This window comes from Phyllostomus hastatus, unplaced genomic scaffold, assembly GCF_019186645.2.
Source record: "Phyllostomus hastatus isolate PE091 unplaced genomic scaffold, TTU_PhHast_1.1 phas_contig_10, whole genome shotgun sequence".
In the NCBI taxonomy this organism is placed as follows: Eukaryota; Metazoa; Chordata; class Mammalia; order Chiroptera; family Phyllostomidae; genus Phyllostomus; species Phyllostomus hastatus.
In genome coordinates, this window is record NW_025333499.1 from 1,382,267 (window position 1) to 1,409,397 (window position 27,131).

Below are 27,131 nucleotides of genomic sequence, written 5' to 3' on the forward strand. Positions count from 1 at the left end.
GTGAGACTCTGAATCAGAGAACTCAGCTGTGCTGAGACACTCGACCCACAGATATTGGAGATAATAAATACACGTTTGTGATGTTTTAGGGCACTAAATTATGGTTATTTATTATGCAGCAATAGAAAATGAATGCAATTCTACTCCTTAGTGGCTTCATGATCAATCCAGACATGGTATCACATGGAGATAATAATAGCACTTTCCTCATAGGGTTGTTACAAGGATACCATGACTTTAATTTTATTAAGGGCTTAGAACAGTTCCTGGCACATATATGAGTGTTTTTAGGTTGTTTTATAAGGAGGATGGTCCTGTCTTCATCCCAATAGCTTCCACATTTAAACTATTGAAACTAGCTTATGCTGTCAGTTTTAGCACCTCTTCAATAACACAAGTTTCTGGACCATTGCTTACCCTATTTAGTATGTCACGTACCATCCTATATAGTGGCTTAGGGGACAATTATATTCAATTTAGCTGTGTCTGTTTTTTATTATTTTTCCCCATTTTTTATTTTGGTAAAAGACACATAAACATAAAATTTACCATTTTACCTATTTTAAAGTGTACAATTCAGTGGCATTAAGTACAACCATTACCACTATTTCCAGAACATTTTCATTATCTCAAATGGAAAACTCCATGTCCATTAATCAGCCACCCCCATTGGTTCCTCCACCTCCCCAGCTGCTGAAACCAAAAATACACTTTCTATCCCTTTGGATTTGCCTATTCTGGATATTTTATACATATGGAATCATATACCATACACTATGTGGCTTTTTCTTTCTATGTGATCTTTTGTGTCTGGCTTCTTCGTTAGCATAACATTTTCAAGGTTCATCCATGTTGTAGCATGTATCAGTACTTTATTCCTTTTTAACGGCTGAATGATACTCCAATATATGGATATAGTGTCATTTGATTATCTACTGATCAGTTTGGGGACATTTGAGATGTTTCTATCTTTTGGTTTTTGTGAATACTGTTGCTCTGAGTATTTGTATACAAGGTTTTCTTTGAAAACCTGTTTTCAACTCTTTTGGCTATGTATCTAGGAGTGGAATTTCTGGGTCCCATGGTAATTCTGTTTCACTTGTTGAAGAATCACCAAAGTGTTTTCCACAGTGGTTGCACCATTTTACATTGCCACCAGAAATATGAGTGTTCGAATTTCTCCATATCCTCACCAATTCTTGTTAATTTCTGCTTTATTTTTAATTAGAGCCATCCTGGTAGGTGGGAAGTGGTATCTCGTTGTGGTTTTTATTTGCATTTGTATATTTTCTTTGGATAAATGTCTATCAAGTCCTTTGCTTGTTTATAATTGGGTGATTTGTCTTTGTTCTTGAGCTGCAGGAATTTGTTATATAGTCTAAACACTAGTTTCTTATTAGATATATGATTTGCAAATATATTCTCCCATTCTGTGAGTTGTCTTTTCACTCACCTGATGGTGTTCTTTGATGCTTTAAATTTTTTTTCCAAAGTCATTTCTGTGGAACTTCTTTGCCAGTATTTGCTTGGCAAATCAGCCACTCCATAGGTAGAGGGGAGAGTTGATGATGTTTTAATTTTGATAAAGTCTAATATATCTATTTTTTAAATTTTGTTGCTTGTGGTTTGGTGTCATACCTAAGGCACCATTGCTATATTCAAAGGCTATAAAGGTTTACTGCTATGTTTTCTGGAAATAATTTTATAGTTTTAATTATTATATTGGTTTTTATATAGGTTTCTGATCCATTTTAGTACATTTTTGTATATGGTGTGAGGCAATGGTGCAGTTTCATTCTTTTGAATGTGAATATCCATTTCTCTCAGCACCACTTTTTAAAAGATTTTATTTATTTTATTTTTTTATTTAAGATTTTTAAAAAGATTTTATTTATTTATTTTTAGAGATGGAAGGGAGGGAGAAAGAGAGATAGAGAGAGAGAAACATCAATGTGCGGTTGCTGGGGGCCATGGCCTGCAACCCAGGCATGTGCCCTGGCTGGGAATCGAACCTGCGATGCTTTTGTTCACAGCCCGCGCTCAGTCCACTGAGCTACACCAGCCAGGGCTATTTAAGATTTTATGTATTTGTTTTTAGAGGGAGGGGAATGGAGAGAGAAAGAGAGGGAGAGAAACATCAATGTTTGGTTGCCTCTGGGGCAATCCCCCACTGGGGACCTGGACCACAACCCAGGCATGTGCCCTGACTGGGAATCAAACCAGTGATCCTTTGGTTCACAGGCTGGCACTCAGTCCACTGAGCCACCCAGCCAGGGCCCACCACCATTTTTTGAAAGGACTGTTCTTTCTGCTTCGAATGGTCTTAGAAACCCTGTTGAAAATCAATTGACCCTAGATGTATGGGTTTATTTCTGGATTCTCAATTCCATTCCATGAATCTAGACATCTATCCTTATGTCATTACCAAACTGGTTTGATTACTGCAGTTTAATAGTAAGTTTTGAAATCAGGAAGTGTGAGTACCCAACTTTGTTCTTTTTCTAGATTCTTTTGAGCTATTCAAAAGACTTTTAATTTTTAATATCCACTACCTACATCACTCTCTGTAGCCTACAGTTACTTTGGGCTTTCAAGAAGAATCATATGATTCCCTTTGTTTTTACAGCAGATTGAAATGTATAATCCTGCTAACTTTCTAGTGTTGATGAGTATTTATAAGATGGAGTTGAGAGTGGCAATGCCCAGTCAATTTCTCTGGTTAAAAAAAATTGTAGAATTACCTGGAAATGCTACATAAGTGTTTTTGAAGATTACTTCTTCCAGGTACCCTTAAAATTGAAACATGAAGTTGCGATCATTTTGTTGCTGATATAAATGGATCAGCAGTTTAGACTTCATTTATTTGAACAATACAAATTCAATCTAAACCTGAATTCAATCCAAAAAGCTTGGAGAAGCTGCTTTCTCTTGACATAGCATTCTCGTCTAGCAAAGTGAGGTGTGGGAGCTCTGATTTGTTGGTTACATTTCTAACTAGGCTTATATTTTTCTTCTTGTTTTTATGAAAAAAGAGTTGATTGCCATGTTGAAGATCACTCCATAACTTGTAACAAATAACAGCAGCAGCATTCTTACTAAATTTACTTCAAGCATTTTAAAATTGAAAAATGTTTTTACATAATTGTAGATTCACATGCAACTGTGATGAGTAATACAGAGTGATTCCTTGTACAGGTTGCCTAGTTTTCCCCAATGGCAACATTTTGCAAAACTATAGTACAATATCACATTCAGGATATTGACATTGATATCATCCACTGATTTTATTCAGATTTTCTCAGTTTTGTTATACTCATTTATGTGTTTGTGTGATTCAGTTTTATACAATCTTATTACTTGTGTAGGTTCAGGTGTCTCCCGCCCACAGCCAATATACAGAAGAGTTCCATCACCACAGGACCTCTCATGTTACTCTTTTATGACCACTCCCACCTCCCTACTGTGCCCCTTTCCCACTCTTGCAACCACTAATCTGTCCTCCAGTTATAAAATGTTGCCATTTGAAAACTCTTCTATCAATCAAATCATACAGTACATAAACTTTGGGGACTGGCTATTTTCACTTATAATTCCATGGAGATTCACACAAGTTGTTGCATGAATCAATGGTTCATTCCTTTTTACTGTCCCACACTTAGCATAATCATTGACCCGTTGAAAGACATCTGGACTAATTGTAGCTGTTGGCTATTAAAAATAAAATTTGCCCTAACCTGTGTGGCTCTGTGGGTTGGGCGTCATCCTGCAAATCAAGGGGTCGCTGGTTTGATTCTGGGTCAGTACACATGCCTGGGTTGTGGGTTCAGTCCCCGGTTGGAGTGCCTCCAAGAGGTAACAGATGGATGTTTCTCTCCCATGTTGATGTATGGCTCCGTCTCTTTCTTCCTCCCTTGTCCCTCTCTAAAAATAAATACATAAATTCTTAAGAATAAAATAAAAATGAAATTGCTATGAACGTTCATGTACAGATTTTTGTGTGAACATAAATTTTCATTTCTCTGGGATAAATGCCTATAAGTACAATTACTGGGTCATAGGGAATTTGTATATTTAGGGTTTTTTAAAGATTTTATTTATTTACCTGGCTGGCGTAGCTCAGTGGATTGAGTGCAGGCTGAGAACCAAAGTGTTGCAGGTTCGATTCCCAGTCAGAGTACATGCCTGGGTTGCAAGCCATGACCCCCAGCAACTGCACATTGATGTTTCTCTCTCTCTCTCTCTCTCTCTCTCTCTCTCTCTCTCTCTCTCTCTCTCCCTCTCTCTCTCCCCCTCCCTCCGTCGCTTCCCTCTCTAAAAATAAATACATTTTAAAAATCTAAAAAAATATATTTTATTTATTTATTTTTAGGGAGCAGAAGTAAAGGAGAAAGAAAGGGAGAGAAACGTCAATATGTGGTTGCCTCTCTCGCAGCCCCTACTGGGGACTTGACCCAAAACCCAGGCATGTGCCCTGACTGGGAATCAAACTGGTGACCCTTTGGTTCACAGGCCATCACTCAATCCACTGAGCCACACCAGCCAGGGCTGTTTATTTAGTTTTGTTAAGAGGTGGCCAAACTCTTTTCCAGGGTTGTGAGAAACATCAATTGGTTCCTCTCCCACACCCCCAACCTGGGACCTGGCTCACAACCCAAGTATGTGCACCAATGGAGAATCAAACCAGCAGCCTTTGGTTTGCAGGACAATGCCCATTCCAGTGAGCCACACTAGTCAGGGACATTGTCACCATTTTTATTTTACACATTCTAATAGCTCTGCACTAAAACCTCATTGTAGTTTCAATTTGCATTTCCCTTATAGCTAATGACACTGAACATCTTTTCAGGTGCTTCTTTGCCATCTCTATGTCCTCTTATGTGAAATATCTCCTCACATCTTTTGTCTGTCTTCTACTTGAATTGTTTTATTCTTGTTGCTGTTGTTTGTTTTCTTTTTAAATTTTTTTATTGTTGTTCAAATACAGTTGTCTCCATTTCCACCCTACACTCCCCCCCACCACAGCCATCCCCACCTCCCACCCTCGATCCTCCCTTTGGTGTTGTCCATGTGTCCTCTATACATGTTCCTGAAAACCCCTCCCGTTTCCCCTCCCTTTATCTCCTCCCACCTTTCCTCTGGTTACTGTCAGTTTGTTCTTTTTTTTTAAGATTTTATTTATTTATTTATTTAGAGAGAGAGAGAAGGGAGAGAGAAACATCAATGTGCGGTTGCTGGGGGCCATGGCCTGCAACCTAGGGATGTGCCCTGACTGGGAATCGAACCTGCAATGCCTGGTTCGCAGCCCGTGCTCAATCCACTGAGCTACACCAGCCAGGGCAGTTTGTTCTTAATTTCACTGTCTCTGGTTATATTTTGCTTGCTTGTTTGTTTTATTGATTAGGTTTTTTAACTATTGAGTTTTGAGAGCTCTTTATTATATTCTACATACTAGTTCTTTGTTGAACATATGGATGGCAAATATTTTCTTCCAGTCTGTAGCTTGTCTTTTCATACTCTTTATTGTTTTTAAAATTATTGGTGTAACATTGGTTAATAACATTATGTAAATTTCAGGTGTACAACTTTATAATACAACATCTGTGTACTTTACTATATGTTCACCACCTGAAGTCTAGTTGCCTCCCATATACTCTTTTTTGTTGTGTTTTGTTTTATTGTGTTGTGGAGAATTTTTGCTTGTTTTTTCCTTCCATATATTCTTTTTTATTATATTTTATTGATTACACTATTAAAGTTGTCCTAATTTTTCCCCTTTTCCCCCTCCACCAAGCACCTTCCATATACTCTTTTTAAAAAATATTTTATTTATTTATTTTTAGAGAGGGAAAGGAGGGAGAAAGAAAGGGAGAGAGAAACATCAATGTGCGGTTGCTGGGGGTTGTGGCCTGCAACCCGGGCATGTGCCCTGACTGGGAATTGAACCTGCGATGCTTTGGTTCGCAGCCCACGCTCAATCCACTGAGCTACACCAGCCAGGGCTCTTCCATATACTCTTAACAGGGACTTTCAAAGAGCAAACATTTTTTTATTTTGATTATTCAATTTATCAAATTTTCTTTTTATGGATTGTACCTTTTTAATAGAAATAGCTGATATTTTATTTATTATTTATTTATTTATTTATTTATTTATATTGTTCAAGTACATTTGTTTACATTTTCCACCTCCACTCCCCCCATCCCACCCATCCCCACTTCCCACCCACAATCCTGCCCCCCTTTGGCTTTGTCCATGGGTCCTTTATACATGTTCCTTAATGGTCCTTCCCCTTCTCTCCTGTTTTCTGCCTGCCCTCTGGTTACTGTCAGTTTGTTCTTTATTTCTATGTCCCTGGTTCTATTTTGCTTGATGTTTGTTTTGTTGATTAGGTTTCACTTATAGGTGAGATCATATGATATTTGTCTTTCATTGCCTGGCTTATTCCACTTAGCATGATGCTCTCCAGCTCCACCCATGCTTTTGCAAAGGGTAGGAGCTCCTTCTTTCTTTCTGCAGCATAGTATTCTATTACATAAATGTACCATAGTTTTTTCATCTACTCATTTACTGAATCACTAATCCAAAAGAACCTATGCACCCCAATGTTCATAGCAGCACAATTTACAAAAGCCAAGTACTGGAAGCAACCTAAGTGCCCATCAATAAATGTATGGATTGTACTTTTGATGTCAAGTCTAAGAATTCTGCTTAGCCTTAGATATCAAAGATTTTTTCCTAAAAGTGTTATAGTTATATGTTTTACATTTAAATTTATGTGTCATTTTGAGTTCATTTTCATATAAGGTGTGGCATTTAATTTAAGGTTTGCAATTTTGTCTATGGATATTTAATTGTTCCTGCACCATTTGTTGAAAGACTATCTCTGCATTGAATTACTTTTGCTCCTTTGTAGAAAATCATTTGGGTATATTTATGTGGGTCTATTTCTGGGTTCTCTGTTTTCCATTGATCTATGTGTCTATCCTTCTGCCAATACTATAGAGTCTTGATTACTGTAGCTATATGATAAGTCTTGAAGTTGGGTAGACTGATTCCTCTCACTTTATTCTTCTTTTTCCAGATTTTTAAGATATTGTTTAGCTTGAGCCTTCTTATATATATTTCAAAATAAGCTGATCTATGGCTACAAAAATGTTGCTAGGAGTTTGCTTGGAATTGCAGTAATCCTATAGATTAGTTTAAGGGGAATTAGCATCTTTACTATGTTGAGTTTTTCAATCCATGGATACAGGATTACTCTCTTTTTATTTAGGTCTTCTTTAATTTCTTTCATCAGTAGTTCATAATTTTCAGCATAGAAATATTATACATGTTTTATTAAGTGTATCTCTAAGTATTTCATTTTCTTTGGAATGACTGTAAGTCATATTGTGCTTTTAATATTGATTTGTGCATGATTATTGCTAGTATATAGAAATGTGATCAATTTTTGTGTGTTGATCTTATATCCTGCAACCTTGCTGTTGAATTCACGCATTAGTTCTAGGGCCTTTTTTAAAATAGATTGCTTGTGATTTTCTACATAGACAATTATGTCACCTATAAAACAGAGGAGTTTTTTGCTTTATCAAATTAAGATAATTCTCTTGTATTCCTATCTTACTGAGGGTTTTTTCATGAATGGGTGTTGGATTAAAAAAAATTATGTTTGGTTTTATAGAGAGGGGTAGGGAAAGACAGAGGGAGAGAAACATCAATATGTGGTTGTGTCTCACACATCCCCTACTGGGAGACCACAACCTAGGCATGTGCCCTGACTGGGAATTGAACCAGCAACCTTTTGGTTCACAGGCCCGCACTCAATCCACTGAGCTACACCAGCCAGGGCTGGGTGTTGGATTTTGTTAAATGCTTTTTCTGTGCTAATTGATATGATCATGTGAGTTTTCTTCTTTAGTTTGTTGATACAATGGATTATATTGATTATTTTCATATGTTGAACCAGCCATGAATACCTAGAATAAGTTCCACTGAGTTCCGGTTATAATTCTTTATACATTGTTGGTTTAAATTGACTTTTGAGTAGAATTAGAGGATCTTTTGTATTTGTTTTAATTTCAGAATTTTGATTTCTTTCCTTTTACTTTCTTTGTATCCCAACCTCTACCTCTAAGAACTTGGCCTTATTTTTTGCGTAACAAATGAGAGTGAGATAATTATTTGAAAAGATTAATTTATTCACTGTTCTAAGTATAATTAAATACACAAAATTAGGGTTAATTTGCATTTTCCTAAAGTCCAGAGCTGGCATGAGATTCTTAAAGAAGTCAGGGAATAGAACAAAGGCCATAGATTATGGCTGTTCATGCAGACGATGTTCAATCTTTATTTCCAACCCAGGTTTCTTTCCTGAGCTCCAGACCCAGATCTCCAATTGCCTACTGAACATCTTCCTGAGAATATACCATAAGCACTTAAAATCCAACAAGTCTTACAGAACTCTTTTCTTACATGTCCTACTTTAACTGGTGGCATTACAATCCACACAGTGACCAAAGCCAGGAACTTTGCAGTTGTCTTTCCTGCTCTGTGTCCAGTTCCTCCAAATAAGTCCTGATGACTCTACAACTATAGGCCCATCAAATCATTCCTCTCTTTTCTATCCCCACAGCCACCTTCCTAACTCAACACTCTCTTCTTGATTATTGCATTTGCCTCAACATCTTTCTTCTTGATTACTGCATTTGCCTCTTTCACTCCAGTTTTCCTCCTTCAATCCACTTGTCCCAATGGCCACTGCCAATTGTCTCCTGGTGAATGTTTAACAACATTCTCTCTAGGAAAAGAGCTATGATTTGTAGCATTTGCTGATTTCCATGATGCAAATATTCTCATCATGAATGATTTCAAGCTACTAACATGTGAGTTGGCTTGCAGAGTTCCTGAAATTTTAAGAAACTGTCTCTTGGTAGCCGGAGGAGGCAGCTCCAGAAAACCGCTGGCACAACTGAATCTTTGTAACGTGCAAATTTGACCAGGTCACTCTCTAGATTAAAACTTCAATGGCTTTTCCTTACCCACAAGGTAAAACCCAAGTTCTTCAGCTCAGCATTCACATTTTTTTGTGATTTAATCACTAAAGACTTCACCAACTTCATCTCAGACTTTGCCATTTTCATCAAACCACCCAAACTACCACCCTAATGTCACATTCATTTTGAATGGTTCAACATTCTTGGATTCACCAGGATGTTTCCACCTTTGTATCTCTTCTCTTACTTCTCTCTGCACCTAGTGAAAACCTATTTATTTTCCACATTCAGCTGGTACTCTCAGGTAGAACTGGACATGACCATACTGAACTTTATTTAGACTTCTGTTATAGCATCTACAACTCCTTGTCACATCTATTCCTATCTGTTTTTTCCTATACCAACCTGTGAAACTACTTGAAAATGGACAGAATCTTATCTTTATCTCTCTAACACTTAAGGCCATAGACTGGTTTCTAGATACCATTTAATATAGAGAAAAATTAAATTTGGACTAAAACTTGAAGGAAAACTTAAGAGTTGGCTATACATACAAGTATGAGGAAGAAATTACAGGTGAGAGAACACATGTAAATATACAAAGGCATAAAAGCACTCTTCAACTCCTTAGAGGGCAAGGTGTATGATGCTTCTGAGGATTTTTAAAAAATTCTTTTGAGACCTAGGTGGATGGCTTAGTTGGTTGCAATATTGTCCCATACACCAACAGTTGCAGATTTGATTCCCAGTTAGAGCATGTAACCTAGGTTGTGGGTTTGATCCTCAGTTGAGTTGCGTGCAGGAGGTGGCCAATCGATGTTTCTCTCTCACATTAATGTTTCTCTCTCTCTCTTGTTCTCTGGGGTGAATAAACACATCCTCAGGTGAGGAGATATATGTATATTCCTTTGAAGAAAAAGGAACCCTCGTGCACTGTTGGTGGGAATGCAGATTGGTGCAGATACTATGGAAAATTGTATGGGGGGTAATCAAAAAATTAAAAACAGAACTGTGTTATGACCCAGCAATTCTACTTCTGGGTATATATCTGAAGAAACCCAAAACAGTAATCTGAAAGAATATATGAAAGAAGTTTATTGCAACATTATTTACAATGGCCAAAATATGAAAGCAACTCAAGTATCCATCAACAGACAAGTGGTTATGGTGCATACATACAATGGAATATTACTCAACCATGAAAAAGTGGAATCTTAACATTTGCAATAGCATGGATGGACTTAGGGGTTATTATGATTTCACTTATATGTGGAATCTAAAGAACAAAATAAACAAACAAAATTGAAACACACCCATAGATACAGAGAACAGACTGATGGTTGCCAGAGAAGAGAGGGTTTGGGGGACTGGGAAAAAAGATAAGGAGACAAAGAAGTACAAACTGGTAGCTACAAAATAATCATGGGTGCAGGGTAAAGTACAACATAGGAAGTATAGTCAATAATATTGTAATAGTTATGTATGGTACCAGGTGGGTACTAAAAATATCAAGGGGAACACTTTGTAAAGTATATGATTAACTAACCATTACCCTGTATACCTGAAACTAATACAAAATAGTATTGAATGTAAACTTTAATTTCACGGGAAAAGGGGAAGGGTTTACAGGAACGACTATAAGGACACATGGATAAAAACTAGGAGCGGTGGAAATGGGAGGGAGGAGGGGAGGATTGGGTGGGTGGCGTGGGATGGGAGTAAAAGATAGAAAATTGTACTGCAACAATTTAAATAAAATGTTTTAAAAAAGAAAAATAAAATTTAGCCCTGACTGGTATAGCTCAGTGGATTGAGTGTGGGCCTGCGAACCAAAGGGTCACGGGTTTGATTCCCAGTCAGGGCACACGCCTGGGTTGCAGGCCAGGTCCCCAGTGGGGGTTGTGCAAGAGGCAACCACACATTGATGTTTCTCTCCCTCTCTCTCCTTCCCTTCCTCTCTCTCTAAAAACTCTTTAAAAACAAAGAAAAAGAAAATTTAAAAATCAGAAAAAATAAATGTTCCTTTGAATAAACGAATAAAGAGACTAATAGTAAGCTTATCACACTGTGGACTTCAATTATCATTGATGGCAGGAGGCAGTCTGATACTTTTCAATCCCCACCCCTGGCTTATTTGCCATGTGTATGAGCAATGTGCTACTCCCTGCTTAGGGAAAATACAAATACTCCTTCTCTTACTTTTCTTATCAGTGATTCCCAAGATTTCTCGGTGTAGATGGTGAGAAGTGGGTGAATTTAGGATATATTTTGGAGGTGGAGCTGAGAGGACTTGACAATGGATTTGATGTACATTGTGAAAGAAAGGAGGGTATCAAGGATGACTCTTCAGTTTTTACTCTGAGCAACTGGAAAAATAGAGTTTCATTAACCAAGATGGAGAAGGCTGCAATAGTAGCAGGTTTGTGGTGGTGGGAAAACCAAAATTCTATTTTGGACATGGCAAATTAGAGACATCCAAGTGGAATGTTCAAGCAGGCAATTGAATATACAGGTGTGGAGTTCAGGCTATGAGGCAAGGGATGTCTATTTGTGAGAAAGTAGTATAGAGATGATAGTTAAAGCATGAGGACCAGCTGAGATTATTGAGAGAAATGTTTGAGGACTGAGCCCTAAACACTCCAAAGATCAGAGGCTGGGGAAAACAGTGGAGTCAGTATAAGACACTGTGAAGTAGCAGCCAGTGAGATAAGAGGAACACTATGAGCTTTCAGTGTCATGAAGGCTAAGAAAAAAAATTACTGTAACAATGGAAGGTCTCATTGTTAACCCGTTCATTATTTAATAACATGTTATTCAGTCTCTATGTATTTGCATGTTTTTGAGTTTTTTCCTTGAGGTTGCTTTCTAGTTTCTAGCCACTGTGATCCAAGAAGATGCTTGATGTGATTTCAATTTTCTTGAAATTGTTGAGGCTTGTTTTGTGTCCTACCATGTGGTCTATCTTTGAAAAAGATCTATGTGTGTTTGAAAAATATGTATATTTTGCTTCTTTGGGGTGAAATGCTCTGTAAATATCAGTTAAGTCCATTTGATTTAGGGTGTCATTCAATGCCACAACATCCTTGTTGATTTTTGTTTGGACAATACTTACAATAGGTTGAGGACAGAAAGGAATGTGACATCAGCTCTACAACACAACCTGGCACCATGTGAGATCAGTACATATGAACCAAGATCATTGTTTCTTCTTGGGAGACAGTGTATAATACCGTACAGATTAAGAGGACAGATTTTAGAGTCACACTGCCTGGTTCTGACTTAGTCAGTTGTTAAGTAGAGTGATATCTGTGACATATCACACACTCTCAAGTATTTGTAAAACAATCAACCCATAGCAACTTTACTTGTAAAACAAACAACCATAAAAACTCTCAAAACAGGGAGTTAAAGACCAGAAATTTGGCAGCAAGTAGTAGTGACACAATTGGTTATATATAAGAAAAAAATAAACCCTGGCTGGTATGGCTCAGTGCATTGGGTGCAGCCTGCAAACCCAAAGGTGGCTGGTTTGATTCCCAGTCAGGGCTCATGCCTGGGTTGTGAGCTGGGTCCCCAGTTAGGGCTGTGCGAGAGGCAGCCAAATGATGTTTCTCTCCCTTTCTCCCTCCCTTCCCCTCTCTCTAAAAACAAATAAATAAAATATTTACAAAAAGAAAAAATAAAAGTGGAGTCTTATACTGTACCATATATAAAATCTAACTCCAGGTTTATTACACACGTAAAAATAAATGTAAAATTTTGAGAAAAGGAAAAAAGAGCAGTCCCTGATATTCAGAAGCTGGCCTGGCACATGCATCTATTCCATGTTATTCTTATTTAGACATAAACATAGAATACCAGTCTTAGACAAGGTTACTCTGAGACCACAATAAATTCAGAAAAGGCAAGGTCACTACATAATTTTGTCTAAGCACTGTCCCACTCATAAACTACCAAACACCTCCTCTCATGGCCAAAATAAGTAACTTCTTTACCAATTACAGCTTTAGTCTTATACTTTTCTTCTTTCCCCATAAATAAGATTTATTGAGATACTCATTCATAGAATCGCCCTCACTTCTGATGGCATCCAATCGAGACCAAACTTCCACTTTCTTAGACCCTCTTCCAAATCACTCAACCAAGGTTCAATTCCAATAAATGGTTTTTTCTAATACAGTCTTACTGAGACATTCCATTGTTCCTCATGGTGTGTGTTCTTCCTCATACAATGAGTAATGAACCCAACTTGTTCAATTACAGATGTGTCATTGGTGGTCTTTGGCTGGAGGGCATTGACAACTTAAAAACATTTAGAAGAATATATTGGAGAATACCTTTTACTTTGTGGTAATGAAGTCTTTCTTAAGCAAGACACAAAAGCACTAACAATATAAGATAAAATTGCTAAATTTTAGTGTGTGGTAGGCAGCCTCTGGGGTGGTCCCAATGATCCTCTCCTCATGGTTTTTACACTCTAATAAAATCCCCCACTTTGGGAGTGTACTGGATGTAGTGACTTATTTTTAATGAATACAATAGGGCAGAAGTGATAGGATGTTACTTCTGAGATTAGGTCATAAATATACTGTGGCTTCTCTCTTGGATAACTCATTCTCTCCCTCCCTCCCTCTCTCTCTCTCTCTCTCATTGCTCACCCAGAGAGAATCCAGTTACTATGTCATGACACAGCTCTATGAAGAGGCACCCATTATAAGACACCAAGGTCTACTGACCACCACATAAATGAGCTTGGAGGCGGAAGGATTGAGCAAAAAACCCCCAACAACTCATGGACAAGGACAATAGGGTGGTGATGGGCAGTTGAGGGTAGCTGGAGGAGGGTATGGGGGGATAAGTGGTGATGGAAGGAGACTTGACTTGGAGTGCTGAACATATAACACAGTGTACAGATTACATGTTGTAGAATTGTGCGCCTGAAACTTGTATAATTTTGTTAACCAGTGTCACCCCAATATATTCAATAAAAAGGAAAAATGAGTTTGTAAGTGGGTCCTCCCTTAGTCAGTCTTTGAGATGAGTCCCACTTGACAGATTCACAGCAACCTTATAAGATACCTTAGCCAGAGGTTAAACCATGTTTGAATTCCTCACCCTCAGAAAATGTGAGAGAAATTTTTTTAAGCTGTTAAGTTTTAAGGTAATATATATTGATAAATAACTAATACAGACTACATTAAAACTAAGAACTTTGGTTCATTAAAAGACATGTAATTTGCCCTGGCTGGTATGGCTTAGTGGATTGAGTGTCAGACTGTGAACCAAAGGGTCACTGGTTCAATTCCCCATCAGGGCACACATGCCTGAGTTGCAGGCCAGGTCCCTAGTATGGGGCATGCAAGAGGCAACCATACATAGGTGTTTCCCTCCCTCTCTTTCTCCTTCCCTTCCTCCGCTCTAAAAATAAATAAATAACTTAAGAAGATACATGTAATTAAAGTGAAATCACAATGCTGTAAATTGTGTAAATTGTGAAGAGAATATGTATTTGCAATACACATGCTTGATAAAGGACTGGTAGCCAGAATATAAATCAAGAACTTCCACGGATCAACATGGGGAAAAATGACTCAGTAGAAAAATAGGCAAAAGACAAGGACAGGCATTTCTGAGTGGGAAACAGGAATGTCAAATAAACATATGAAAGAACACTTACCCTCATTAGTAATCAGAATAAGGCAAATTCATACCTCAATGAGGTACCATTTTCACTCATTACATTGCCAAAAGTTAAAAGGTTTGCCACTACAAAGTGACAGGAAGGAGAATGCTTATATACTGCTGGTGGGAATGTAAACTGGAACAACCCCTTCAGAAACATTTTGGTATTACCTAACTAGTAAAGTTGAGCATACCCATATCCTACAACCAGAACATTCCAATCTTAGGTATATATCCTGGAAAGTCTTTTATGTATGCCCTATGAGACATGCTCATACCAACATTTCTGGTAATATCAAAAACATAAAAACAACTCAAATGTCCATTGAGAGAAAAATTAATTGTGATAGGTACACACTAGAGACTATTGTATATCTTTGGAAATCAATGAACTACAGCTATATATAACAAACCAGTTGAATCTTAGACATAATGTTGAGTGAAAAGAGCAAGACGCAGAAGACTTATGTAGAGCATATCTATTTATAAAGTTAAAAATAAGGAAAATTTATTTTTTTAAATGATAGTTCTTTTTAAAGATTTTATTTCTTTATTTTTTTAGAGAGGGAGGGAGGGAGGGAGAGAGAGAGAGAGAGAGAAAGAGAGAGAGAAAGAGAGAGAGAGAAACATCAATGTGCGGTTGCTGGGGGTTATGGCATGCAACCCAGGCATGTACCCTGGCTGGGAATCGAACCTGGGACACTTTGGTTCCCAGCCCGCGCTTAATCCACTGAGCTACACCAGCCAGGGCCAAAATAAGGAAAATTTAAGCAATACATTTTTATTATAACATACATAGAAATATGACTTTTCAAAAGAAATAATAAATATAAAATTCAAAATAGTGGTTAGTTATGTAAAGAGGCATAATATGGGATAGAGAGAAACTTTCAGATAAATGCAAGTTATTGATAATGTTCTAGTTTTTAAGTTGGGTGGTAGGTTCATGGGTATTTCATTACTAAGCTTTATAACAAACATAAGTTATAAATATTATTCTGTATTCAGATATTCACTTAAAATATTTTACAAATTCATTAGTACTTTAATTTTTATAATGAAAAATTAAGAGCACTTTTATGTCTAAAGAAAGCAACAAAGTTCATTTTCTAATTGAGAGGAAAAATACAAGAGGAAGAAAAGTTTAGTGAACCCCTAAGAGGATCAAGGAAAGGAATACAATTCAGGGAAAAAGAAAAAAATCTTCCATTTTAAACCATGTTATTATTTTAATCCTAGATCATTTAGGAAGCTATGCTGGCTAAAACCGGAATTTATTAAGAAGATTATACTTTCACCTGCAGTTCACATCAAGTAATTTCCATCCATGTTCTGTATCTACACCTTAAATAATTCTTAATGCTCTCTATTCTCAAATAAATCTCAAACCTCAGAAACTGCCATATAAGGAAGTAGATAGAGCTACTGCTGTTGGGACTAGAGGAGGGTCAGTCTAAGTTATACTCTTGGGGTTCTGAGGTCTTATGTAATGCCAAGCCTTGGATAGGAATTGAGGAGGATTCTCACAGGTTATTAATGAGGAATATTGTCCAATTGGCATTTATAGACTGGCAGTCTCTCTGTAGCTTCTGTGGCAGCCTTGGAACACATAAATACCTTAAAATGTTTGCAACCCGAGGTCTTGTAGCCCTGTCCCTCAAGTTCATTAAAACAGCCATTCCTCTCTAGGGCCTCACCAGCAGGCTGTGGGGAGCAAGGCCCAAGTTCCAGATGACTTCTCTCACTTTCTCTTACCCTAGCTCAAGGGATCTTTCTTATGAATTTGGTGGAAGTCCCATTTGGTGGAAGAACACAATTTTCTTTAATGCACTTGAGCTTTTAGAAAAGAAAGCTCTAATAACTTTAAGCTAATCTGCTTCTAGCTCAGCCACATACTTCCTAGAAAGCAACGAAGCACAGAGTCTGCTATCTGGCAGAAAGGAAGAAATAGAAAAGGTAAAATTCAGGGAGAAAAAATCCTGATACTTCAAAATATTATCTAGAGAGGAGCAAAGGCTTTTAAAATAGTACTAAAAAATGTGTTAACCATACAGGGAACACCTGGACTCCATAAAATAAAGAACCATTGTTTATCAAAACATACTGTTTAAAAAAGTGAAAAGGTGCCCCGACCAGTATGGCCCAAGTGGTTGGATGTTGTTCCACAAACTTAAAGGTCGCCAATTCAATTCCCAGTCAGGACACATGCCTGAGTTGTGGGTTTGGTTCTGGTCAGGGCATACAACCAATCGATGTTTCTCTCTCATATTGATGTTTCTCTCCCTCTCTTTCTCCCTCCCTTCCCCCTCTCTAAAAATAAGTAAATAAAAACTTTTTAAACAAGTGAAAAGGCAAGACAAAAAGAAGATATTTGATATACATATATCCAACAAAGGGTTCATGTTAAGAATGTATAATGTCCTAGCCCTGACTGGGTACCATGGTCAGTTAGAGCATCATCCCAATACACCAAGGTTGTGAGTTTGATCTCTGGTCAGGATACACACAAGAAGCAACCAATGAATGCATCAACAAGTGGAACAACAAATCGAGATTTCTCTCTCTCTCGCTCTTTCTAAAAATCAACAAATAAAAATTTAAAAAGAATACATAATGTCTCAAAAACCAGTAAGAAAAATACAGACAATCCATTTGAAAATTGACTTAAACTCAGCATTTCATGGACATCTAAATAGGAGGCCTTATTTAGGGCCTCCAATCTTTTGGACTATATCTGAGTTCCCACTTAGTCTGCTCAGTGAAGAAGAAGAAGAATCCAGGAATGAACATGTTTACCCCACCACCTGCACAGGAAAAAAGGCACAATCCAACAGCTTAACTAGAGAGAGAAAGATGTCCAAACAAAGAGGAGATCAAGATAGAGATATACCAAAGGAGAGATCCCTACAGCAACAACTTTTAACCTTTCAGTTCTTACTTCATAAAGTTCCACTCCCCATGCGAATGATTCACTTATATGTCCTTGAATATCATCACAAGATCTTCATTTTGAGAATAGGTGGGCATAAAGAAAACTTGAGTTGCAAGTTTGCAAGTTTGAGTTGCATAAAGTAAGTTGCAAACTTTCAATATCCAAGTCTTAGCTTCCACCTAGAATGTCCTTTCCCACCATCTTGGCCTGTCTAAATCTTTCAAAGTCCACATCAGTGTTGCCTGTACCTGATCCCCCATGACTCCCCTAGCTCTTCTAAGTTAGATATCTTTTTTTAAAAGATCTGTTTATTTATTTTTAGACAGAGGGGAAGGGAGGGAAAAAGAGAGGGAGAGAAACCTCAATGTGTGGTTGCCTCTCACACACACCCGACATGGGACCCGGCCCACAACCCAGGCATGTACCCTGGCTAGTAATTGAACTGGTGACCCTTTGGATCCTGAGCCTGGCACTCAGTCCACTGAGCCACACAAGCCAGGGCTAAGTTAGATACCTTTTTATAGCACACATTCTTTTCTACTTTGTGTTAGGGTTATTTGATTTTCAGGAGGCTTTCAACTTTTATAAATCTCCACTGTCATATATCACCTATTAATATATCCAAACCATCTTCCTTGGGTGAATTTGGGCTTGAATACATCAGACAACAAAAACATTTCAAGCTACTGCCTGCCAGCCAGTCTTCCAAGTTCTTACAATGAAGCTGTCTTGATAGGGAAGAGTTTGCAGTGATTCAAACATTTTATTATATTTTTCTTATGTTTTATAAAAATACAAATGGAAAGCAAAAATGTAAAAAGGCTAATACTACAAATTTAGACAGACTAATAACATTAAACATGTCAAAAGCACTGACTCTTGAGATAAACATATTAGAGGCTGGTCAAGAGGGGATTCAACTTGTAAGAAAAAAAACAAGGTAAAAATATGTACAGATGATTCAAAATAGATCATTGAAAAATGAGTCAATATCTCTTTATAAAGAAATGTTTCCCAATTTTTCAGGTAGGTACCCAGAAGAGGGATTTCTGGGTCATATGCTAACTCTATTGTTAATTTTTCTGAGGAACTTTCATACTGTTTAACATAGTGGCTGTAGCAATTTACATTCCCACTAGCAGTGTAGGAAGTCTCCTTTTTCTTCACATCTTTAACGCTTGCTATTTCTGGTCTTGTTGATAATAGCCATTCTAACAGTGTGAAGTGATATCTTATTGTGGTTCTGATTTGCATTTCCCTTAAAGCTAGTGAAGTTGAGCATCTTTTTATACATCTGTTGGCCATTTGTATGTCTTCTTGCCCTTTGGCACTGTTTGCAAATACCTTCTTCCATTTGGTAGATTGTCTTTTTGTTTTGTTGATGGTTTCTTTTTCTGTGCAGAAGCTTTTTAGTTTGATATAGTCCCATTCATTTATTTTTCTTTTATTTCCCTTGCCTTTGGGGTGAAAATAATAAAATCCTCTCTGGGACCAAGATTGTTACTTTTTTAAAAAATTGATTTTAGAGAGAAAGAGGAAGGGAGGAAGAGAGACAGAGGGGAGAGAGAGAGGGAGGGAAGGAGGGAGAGAGAGAGAGAGAGAGAGAGAGAGAGAGAGAGAACGCATATTAGAGCAGCTGGTCAACAGGGGATTCAACTTGTAAGGAAAAAAACAAGGTAAAAATATGTATAAATGATTCAAAACAGATCATTGCAAAATGAGTCAATATCTCTTTATAAATAAACGTTTCCCAATTTTTCTGGTAGGTACCCAGAAAAATTGGGTACCTATGTTACAGAACAAACCCAAAGGGGGTGTATGGTATACTATTACCGAAAGGACCCCCCACTAGGTTTGCTATGCCTGCTACCAGAGCAAAGACATCTCTCAATGCCAGAGATTTGTGAAAAGGAAAGGGAATATTTATTTAAAGCTATACAGACTTAGAGTAGTGACCTAATGTCTTCATTAAAATATTAAAGTCCTTTAGGATACCCACAGACGCACAGTCTTTCCTTCTCCCTCTGCCCTAATCTGGGATACCGTATCACAGGAAAAGAAGTAGAAATCTGTGATACAGGCTCCTGGCACCATCAGCTGTGTGGAGCCAATCATCTCCAAGCTCTCACATAGGCACTGTAACCAGGGGGTGTTGCCTCCCAGTTACATCTTGGGTGGAAGTCACTTCCATACCTGTGGCTCAAAGCATGGCCACAGCTATTTAACATATCTATCAAACCAGTTAAAGGTTATAGATATGTTAAATTATCATGCCAGAAGTTAGCTGCAAAGCTGTTGCTATACAAAAGAGCTCTGCTTGTTCCTGCTCCGTGTGTCCCTTCCCCCAACTCACACCTGAGGGGGGAGGGGGGAGGACATCCTATATATCTTTCTAATATATCCTGGACACCTTGAGTTCTGGACCCCATTCCAAATCCCTATTTGGGGCCCCCCTCTTGGCTGCACCCTGTTACACCTACAGAGGGAGGGGGAGAGAGAGAGAGAGAGAGAGAGAGAGAGAGAGAGAGAGAGAGAGAGATCAATTTGTTCTCCCACTTATTTATGCATGTATTGGTTGATTCTTGTATGTGTCCTGACTGGAAATCAAACCCACAACTGTGGCTATTGGAATGATGCCCTAACGAACTGAACTACCCAGCCAGTGTCCCAAGGTCTGTACATTTAGTACCTATGTTTTCTTCTGTGTATTTTATTACTTCAGGCCTTATATTTAGGTTTTTGATACATTTTTCAGTTAAGTTTTGTGTATAATGTTAAATAACAATCTAGTTTCACTCTTTTGCATGTGGCTTTCTAATTTTCCCAGCACCATTTGTTGAAGATGCTTTCTTTTTTCCATTATATGTACCACTATGTTTATTGCAGCATTATTTACAGTACCCAGGATATAGAAAAAACCTAAGTGTTCTTCGATGAATGATTGGATAAAGAAGATGTGGTACATGAACACAATAGAATACTACTCTGCCAAAGGAAGAGCCCTGACTGGTGTAGCTCAGTGGATTGAGTGCTGGTCTACAACCTGAAGTGTTGCTTGTTTGGTACCCAGCTCAGGGCACATGCTTGGGTTGAGGGCCAGGTACCCAGTTGGGGGCATGGGAGAGGCAACGGATTGATGTATCTCTTGCACATTGATGTTTCCCTCCCTCTCTTTCTCCCTCCCTTTCTCTCTCTCTAAAAAGTAAATAAATTAAATCTTTTAAAGACAGAGAAAAGATGAAATATTGCTGTTTGTGACAACATAGATGGATCTGTAGTGTGTTGTGTTAAGTGAAATAAGTCAAATGTAAAAGGATAAGAATCATATGATTTCACTCATGTGGGATATAAAACAGAAAGCAACAAATGAACAAACAAACAAAACTCATAGACAGAGACAACAATATGGTAGGTTACCAAAAGGAAAGGGGTGGTGGGGAGAGGTTAAAGAGGGTAACAGGGTTCAAATATACAGTGATGAAAGGTGATTAAAGTTTAGGTGGTGACCACCCAATGCAATACATAGATTATGTATTATAGAATTGTATACTTGAAACTTATACTTGTATGATCTTATTAATCAATGTCACCCCAATAAATGTAATTAAAAAGGAAAATTGAGTTAAAAGTTATAGTGTAATGAAAAAAGAAATGAAGAAATTTTGTTTAGATTTTGGAGATGTATATATATATATATATATATATATATATATATATATATATTCCCATAATTACAGACGATCACAGCTTCACAGAGCTATTGACTGGGGGACAATTTGTTATATAGAATGCTATCTAATGAAAGAGAAGGCTGGTGTTAGACTTCTTTTGGACAAATTTGTCAAGAGAGTTGAAAAAACACATCAAAATTAACGTAAAAATTTCCTCTCAATCCTTTGAAAGTCATTATTTAACAAATCCTTCTTCCCAGCAATAAAACAAAAAATGTTTGAAGAACTAATAGCCAAAATTTTTCAAAATATGTTGAAAACTGTAAAACCATAGATCTTTTCAGTACTTAGCTTTCTGTCCCGGTTTCTCACCTTACATGAGCACAGAATGTGTTAAATTAAGAAAGGTAAAACATAAATGAATTTCATTATTTTCTAACAAATATTTGTTGAGGTCTATAGAAGAGATAACACAGCTGTTGAAAGTACAATGCTTTCAAGTGTAAGGCTTACTTGTGAAGGGAGCTTCTGTTCCCAATAGGTTATATTGTTTCCACTAAGAAGCCTGCTATCATCCTTGCTGTCTACATAAAATGTCTTTTTAAAAATCAATCTTCTGGTTCTGTGGTTTCCTAATTTTCAGCAAATTTTGAAAAGTTCCAGTTAATAGTTCCCCAAATTTTTCTGCTCCCTCTCTTTTTCTGGGACTCCAATTATAGGTATATTAAGGCCCCTTGAAGTTGTCTCACAACTCACTTCTGTTCATTTTTGCAGTCTTTTGGTGGGTTTAATCTTGGATGGTTTCTTTTACTGTGTTTTCAAGGTCATTAATCTTTTCTTCTAAAATGTCCAATGTCTGAGAAAATCTTAAAGCAACTTTTAAAAAAAATTTTGAGTTCTAAAATGAGTTTATTAAAGAATATTTTTGGCTATGGTACATTTATACAATGGAATACTATGCAGCAGAGAGAAAGAAGGAGCTCCTACCCTTTGTGACAGCATGGATGGAACTGGAGAGCATTATGCTAAGTGAAATAAGCCAGGCAGTGAGGGACAAATACAATACCTTCAACAGGAACCTAATCAACAAAAGAAAAAAGCGAGCAAAATATAACCAGAGACACCGAAATTAAGGACAACCTGACAGTAACCAGAGGGGAGGTGAGAGGGGAGATGGTGGGGAAGGGTTTTCAGGAACAACTATAAAGGACACGTGGACAAAACCAAGGTGGGGTGTGGAAGCAAGGGAGGGAGGTGTGTTTGGCTGGGATGGGGGGGAAATGGTAGGGGGTAAATGCAGACAACTGTAATTGAACAACAATAAAATAATTTAAAAAATTGAAAAAGCAAACAAAAAAAGAATGTTTTGGGGAAGATAACGATGCTTCATTTGTCATTTAAAAAAAGTTCTGTTTCTTCATGTAATGTAAGAATATACAAAGTTATAAGCTTCCTTCTACCAGACTCTCTGATAATATAGCACAGTGTAGTGATTTCTGCAACACTAGAATACATAAAAAGTCTCTTCTATGCTTCTCTTTAAAAAGTGATGAATAATAACAGAAAATGGCAGTAATGGAGCCAGTATTTTTACTATCACAGGCTACAATTTTCACTTTATCCACTTTAAAAAGTTCTGTCTCTTTTTTGAATTCAACATCATTCAATACAAATGTCCACTCATTATCGCAGAATCTGTATGTATTTAGAAAACCTCTAAAAATTGATTCTGTTCCTGATCCTCTGAGCCAATGCTGAATTTATAGCCTTATCAAACTGAAGTAGAACTTGAAGGGCGAGTTGTGGGGTAATCTGTATGAGACTCAATGAACTCATCGAGGCTTTCCTGAAGACTGTTTCCCAAAGTGGTATTTCTGTATAACTGATACACCATGACCTAGGAGGAATAAACTGTTTTTCTTATTCAGTCTTACACTGATGTCTACTTCTTATCCCACCACCCTTTCCACAGCCACAGAAACTGCAGAACTTGGCCAACAACCAAAGCAGCCTGTTTTTTTAAAATGCTTTTTAAAGATGCTCAGCATCACTAGCCATCAGAGAGATGCAAAATAAAACTTTAACTGGAACCTAACCAACAAAACCAACAAGCAAGCAAAATATAACCAGAGACATTGAAATTGAGAACAATCTGACAGTAACCAGAGGAGAGGTCAGAAGGGATAATGGAGGGAAGGGGGGAAGGGTTTTCAGGAACAAGTATAAAGGACACATGGATAAAACCAAGGTGGGGGGTGGGGGTGGAATCAGGAGAGGGAAGTGGGGGTGGTTGGGGTTGCAGGGGGAAGTGGAGGGAGAAAATGGAGAAAACTATACTTGAACAAGAGTAGGAAAAAATAGCCCTGGATGGTATGGTTCAATGGATTGAGTGCTGGACTGCAAAGGAAAGGGTCACAGGTTCAATTCCCAGTCAGGGCACATGCCTGGGTTGCCTGGGTTGCGGGCTGGGTCCCCAGTAGTGGGTGAGTAAGAGGCAACCACACATTGCTGTTTCTCTCCCTCTCTTTGTCCCTCCCTTCCCCTCTCTCTGGAGATAAATGAATAAAATCTTAAAAAGAAAAACTTAAAAAAAGAATAGAAAAAATAAATAAATTTAAAAAGTTCTTTTATGTACAGAACAATGATAAGGATGATAGCAGACTTCTTGTTGAAAACAATGTAACCTGTTGGGAACAGAAGCTCCCTTCACAAGTAACCCTTACACTTGAAAGCATTGTACTTTCAAGAACTGTGGTATTTCTCCTATGGACCTGAGCAAATATTTGCTGGAAAATGATGGGGTTATTGGTCCCACCTACTGTATTTTTTCATCACAATGATTTTTTTTATCTCTAGAAGTTCAAGTGGGTCTTTTAAAGATATCTTTCATCTTTCTCCTTAACATGTTCACATAGATGTGAGAGAAACATTGAGTGGTTGCCTAACGTATGAGCCCCAGCCAGGGATAGAACCCTGCAAACTAGGTAGGTGCCCACACCAGGAACTGAATCTGCAACCTTTTGGCAAGGAACAATGCTCCAACCAATTGAGCCACCCGGCCAGAGCCCCAATACTCTTTTTAACTATACCACTAACCAACATTCATAGAAAATGATTACTAAGGTAATTACAAGTACTCCTTTGTATATTCAAGGATGTATTCTTGAAAAGGCATGCTTGGTTTAGAACCATGTAAGTCAGAAGCAATTTTCTCTCAACAAATTATAGTAAAAGACTTCATTATGCCATTTCCATTTCAGTTAGGTAATTTTTTTGCTGTAGAAGTAACATGTGCTAACTACTCCTAAATGCACACAATCCCAAATGAGGTAAACATTATTAGAATTATGGTGTGGACCCTTTCACAATTTTCTCCAGGTCAACAGAAATAAATATAACTCATGCTTTTTTAATTTTAAGATTTTATTTATTTATTTTTTTGGAGAGAGCAGAAGGGAGGTAAAAAGAGAGGGAGAGAAACATCGATGTGAGAGAGAAACATCCATCAGTTGCCTCTCAAACGCACCCTGACTAGGACCAAATCTGCAAACCAGGTATGTGCCCTGACCAGAAATTGAACCAGCAACTTTTTGCTTTGTAGGACAATGCTCAACCAGCTGAGTCATACAGGTCAGGGCTAACTCATTATTTTTAATAACTGCATAATATGCTTGAAGGTAGATATACCACAATTTATTCAACCATAATTGTATCGATGGGCATGCAGGTTGGTTGGTATTTTTCTTTCTGCAGGATAGACTCCGAATAGCTCTGTCAAAGGGTAAGTATATGTAGCAGACACTGGTTGCCTAATCAACTGGTTTTCTCCCCCTTCTTTTCTGCTAAGAGAATGCTAATTTTGTGCAGGTGTTAGGCAGAGAACCCTAATATCAAGGAAGGTGGCTCCACTTCCTAGTTTATATGTGACATGTGATCCAGTTATAGCAAAAGAGGTTCATGGGTTAGTTTGGTGGTGGATGTCTAGAAAAAAAATTGCTTTCACTGAAAAAAGGACAGTGGCACCTCTCTTGCTTCCCTGGCCACTGCCATTCCCTTTTTCAGCTCTTAAATGCAGGTGTGATATCTAGATTCAGCAGCCCATCTTGCAAGCCAAGGGAAGTAAAAAAAGCCTAAAGACAAAATGCCAACCTGTCAAGAATGGTGGAATAGAAGGATGGAAAAAGCCTAGATTCTGAAGACCTTTTTGAGCAGCTGATCCAATGCTAGCATGTGTGCCTCCAGATTCGTATTATGTTGAAAAGAAAAACAAGCCCTGGCTGGTGTGGCTCAGTGGATTGAGTGCCAGCCTGTGAACCAAAGGGTTGCCAGTTCAATTCTCAGTCAGGGCACATGCCTGGTTGCGGACCAGGTCCCCAGGGGATGGATGAGAGGTAACCACACATTGATCTTTCTCTCCCTCTCTTTCTCCCTACCTTCCCCCTGTGTAAAAATAAATAAATAAAATCTTTTTTTTTTAAGAAAGAAAACAAACCTCTATTTGTTTAAGCCACTATTGGTCAGATTTTCTTTCATTTGTAGCCCAAACCATTCTGAACTGATAATGTAGATTTTTAGTTTTGTTAGATTCTTCCAGATTACTGTGAAACAAAAAAAAGGTAGTAGTGAGCCGTATTTCTATTGGAATGGATGAAAACAGGGAAATGGACATTTATTTGGAATTTATTTTAGTATATGGCACAAGGTAGGGATCTCCACTTTATTTTAGTTGGATGACCAATTTTGAAAGCATTGTTCAGTAAACAAACTATTTATTTTGCACAGAATTGAATGCAACCTGTAGTTTGAAAATAGAAAGGAAAATAAAACATAAATAAAATTGCCGTCACCACCTGGCTACGTTGGGGAACATACCTAGGTTGTGGGTTCAATTCTGGTTGGGGCACTTATGAGAGGCAACCGCTCAATGTTTCTGTGTCACATCAATGTTTCTCTTTCTCTCTATCCACCTTCCTCTCTTTCTAAAAAAATCAACAAACATGTCTTTGGCTGAAGATTTAAAACATAATAAAATAAAGTGGAATCATAGACAAGAAAGAAAGATAAAGCAAAGTAATTAAGACTATGGACTCTGAAATAAACTGTGTTCAAATATAGTTCTGCCATTCTAGTTGCTGTGCTACTCTGGGCAAGTTATTTAACCCCTTTATGCCTTGGTTTACCAATTTGAAAAATGGTGTTAGCCCTGACTGGTGTGGCTTAGTGGGTTGGGTTTCGTACTGCAAACAGAAAAAATGGTGTTAATAATGGCACTTACCCCATAGCATTCAATTAGTTTATATAAATTACATGGTAAATATTATTTAATTGTTATTATTATTATTATTATACATCTTAGTGGTAGACTCTGATTCATTTATGCTACATGAAGGATTTGTAGCAGGACTATTTTGAAAAATTATTATGGAATGTTGGAACAAATTCAGAGAGGTTAGTGGAAGGGAGAGAAGGAAGGAGAGGAAGGAAAGGGAAGCAGGCAAATGCAGCCTTGTTAGTTATCCCAAGTGACTGAATTCTCTGATTCCCAGAAGAATATACTATGTTACACTGTACATTTTTAAAAAGATTTTTATTTATTTATTTTTAGAGAGGGAAGGGAGGGAGAAAGAGAGAGAGAAACATCAATGTGTGGTTGCTGGGGGTCATGGCCTGCAACCCAGGCCTGTACCCTGACTCGGAATTGAACCTGCAACACTTTGGTTTGCAGCCCGCGCTCAATCCACTGAGCTACGCCAGCCAGGACACTGTACATTTTTTAAAGAACTGATCTTCTGGAGAGGATAGGGTTTTCTGATAACCCCAAGTCAGGCTCTGTATTCTGTCCACGATGGGACT

At 37.7% G+C, this 27,131-nt stretch overlaps 1 pseudogene; it reads right to left on the minus strand.

The window, feature by feature from the left end:
- Positions 1–22,720: 22,720 nt before the first annotated feature.
- On the minus strand, positions 22,721–23,172 carry LOC123814569 (annotated as a pseudogene).
- Between the last annotated feature and the right edge of the window lie 3,959 nt (positions 23,173–27,131).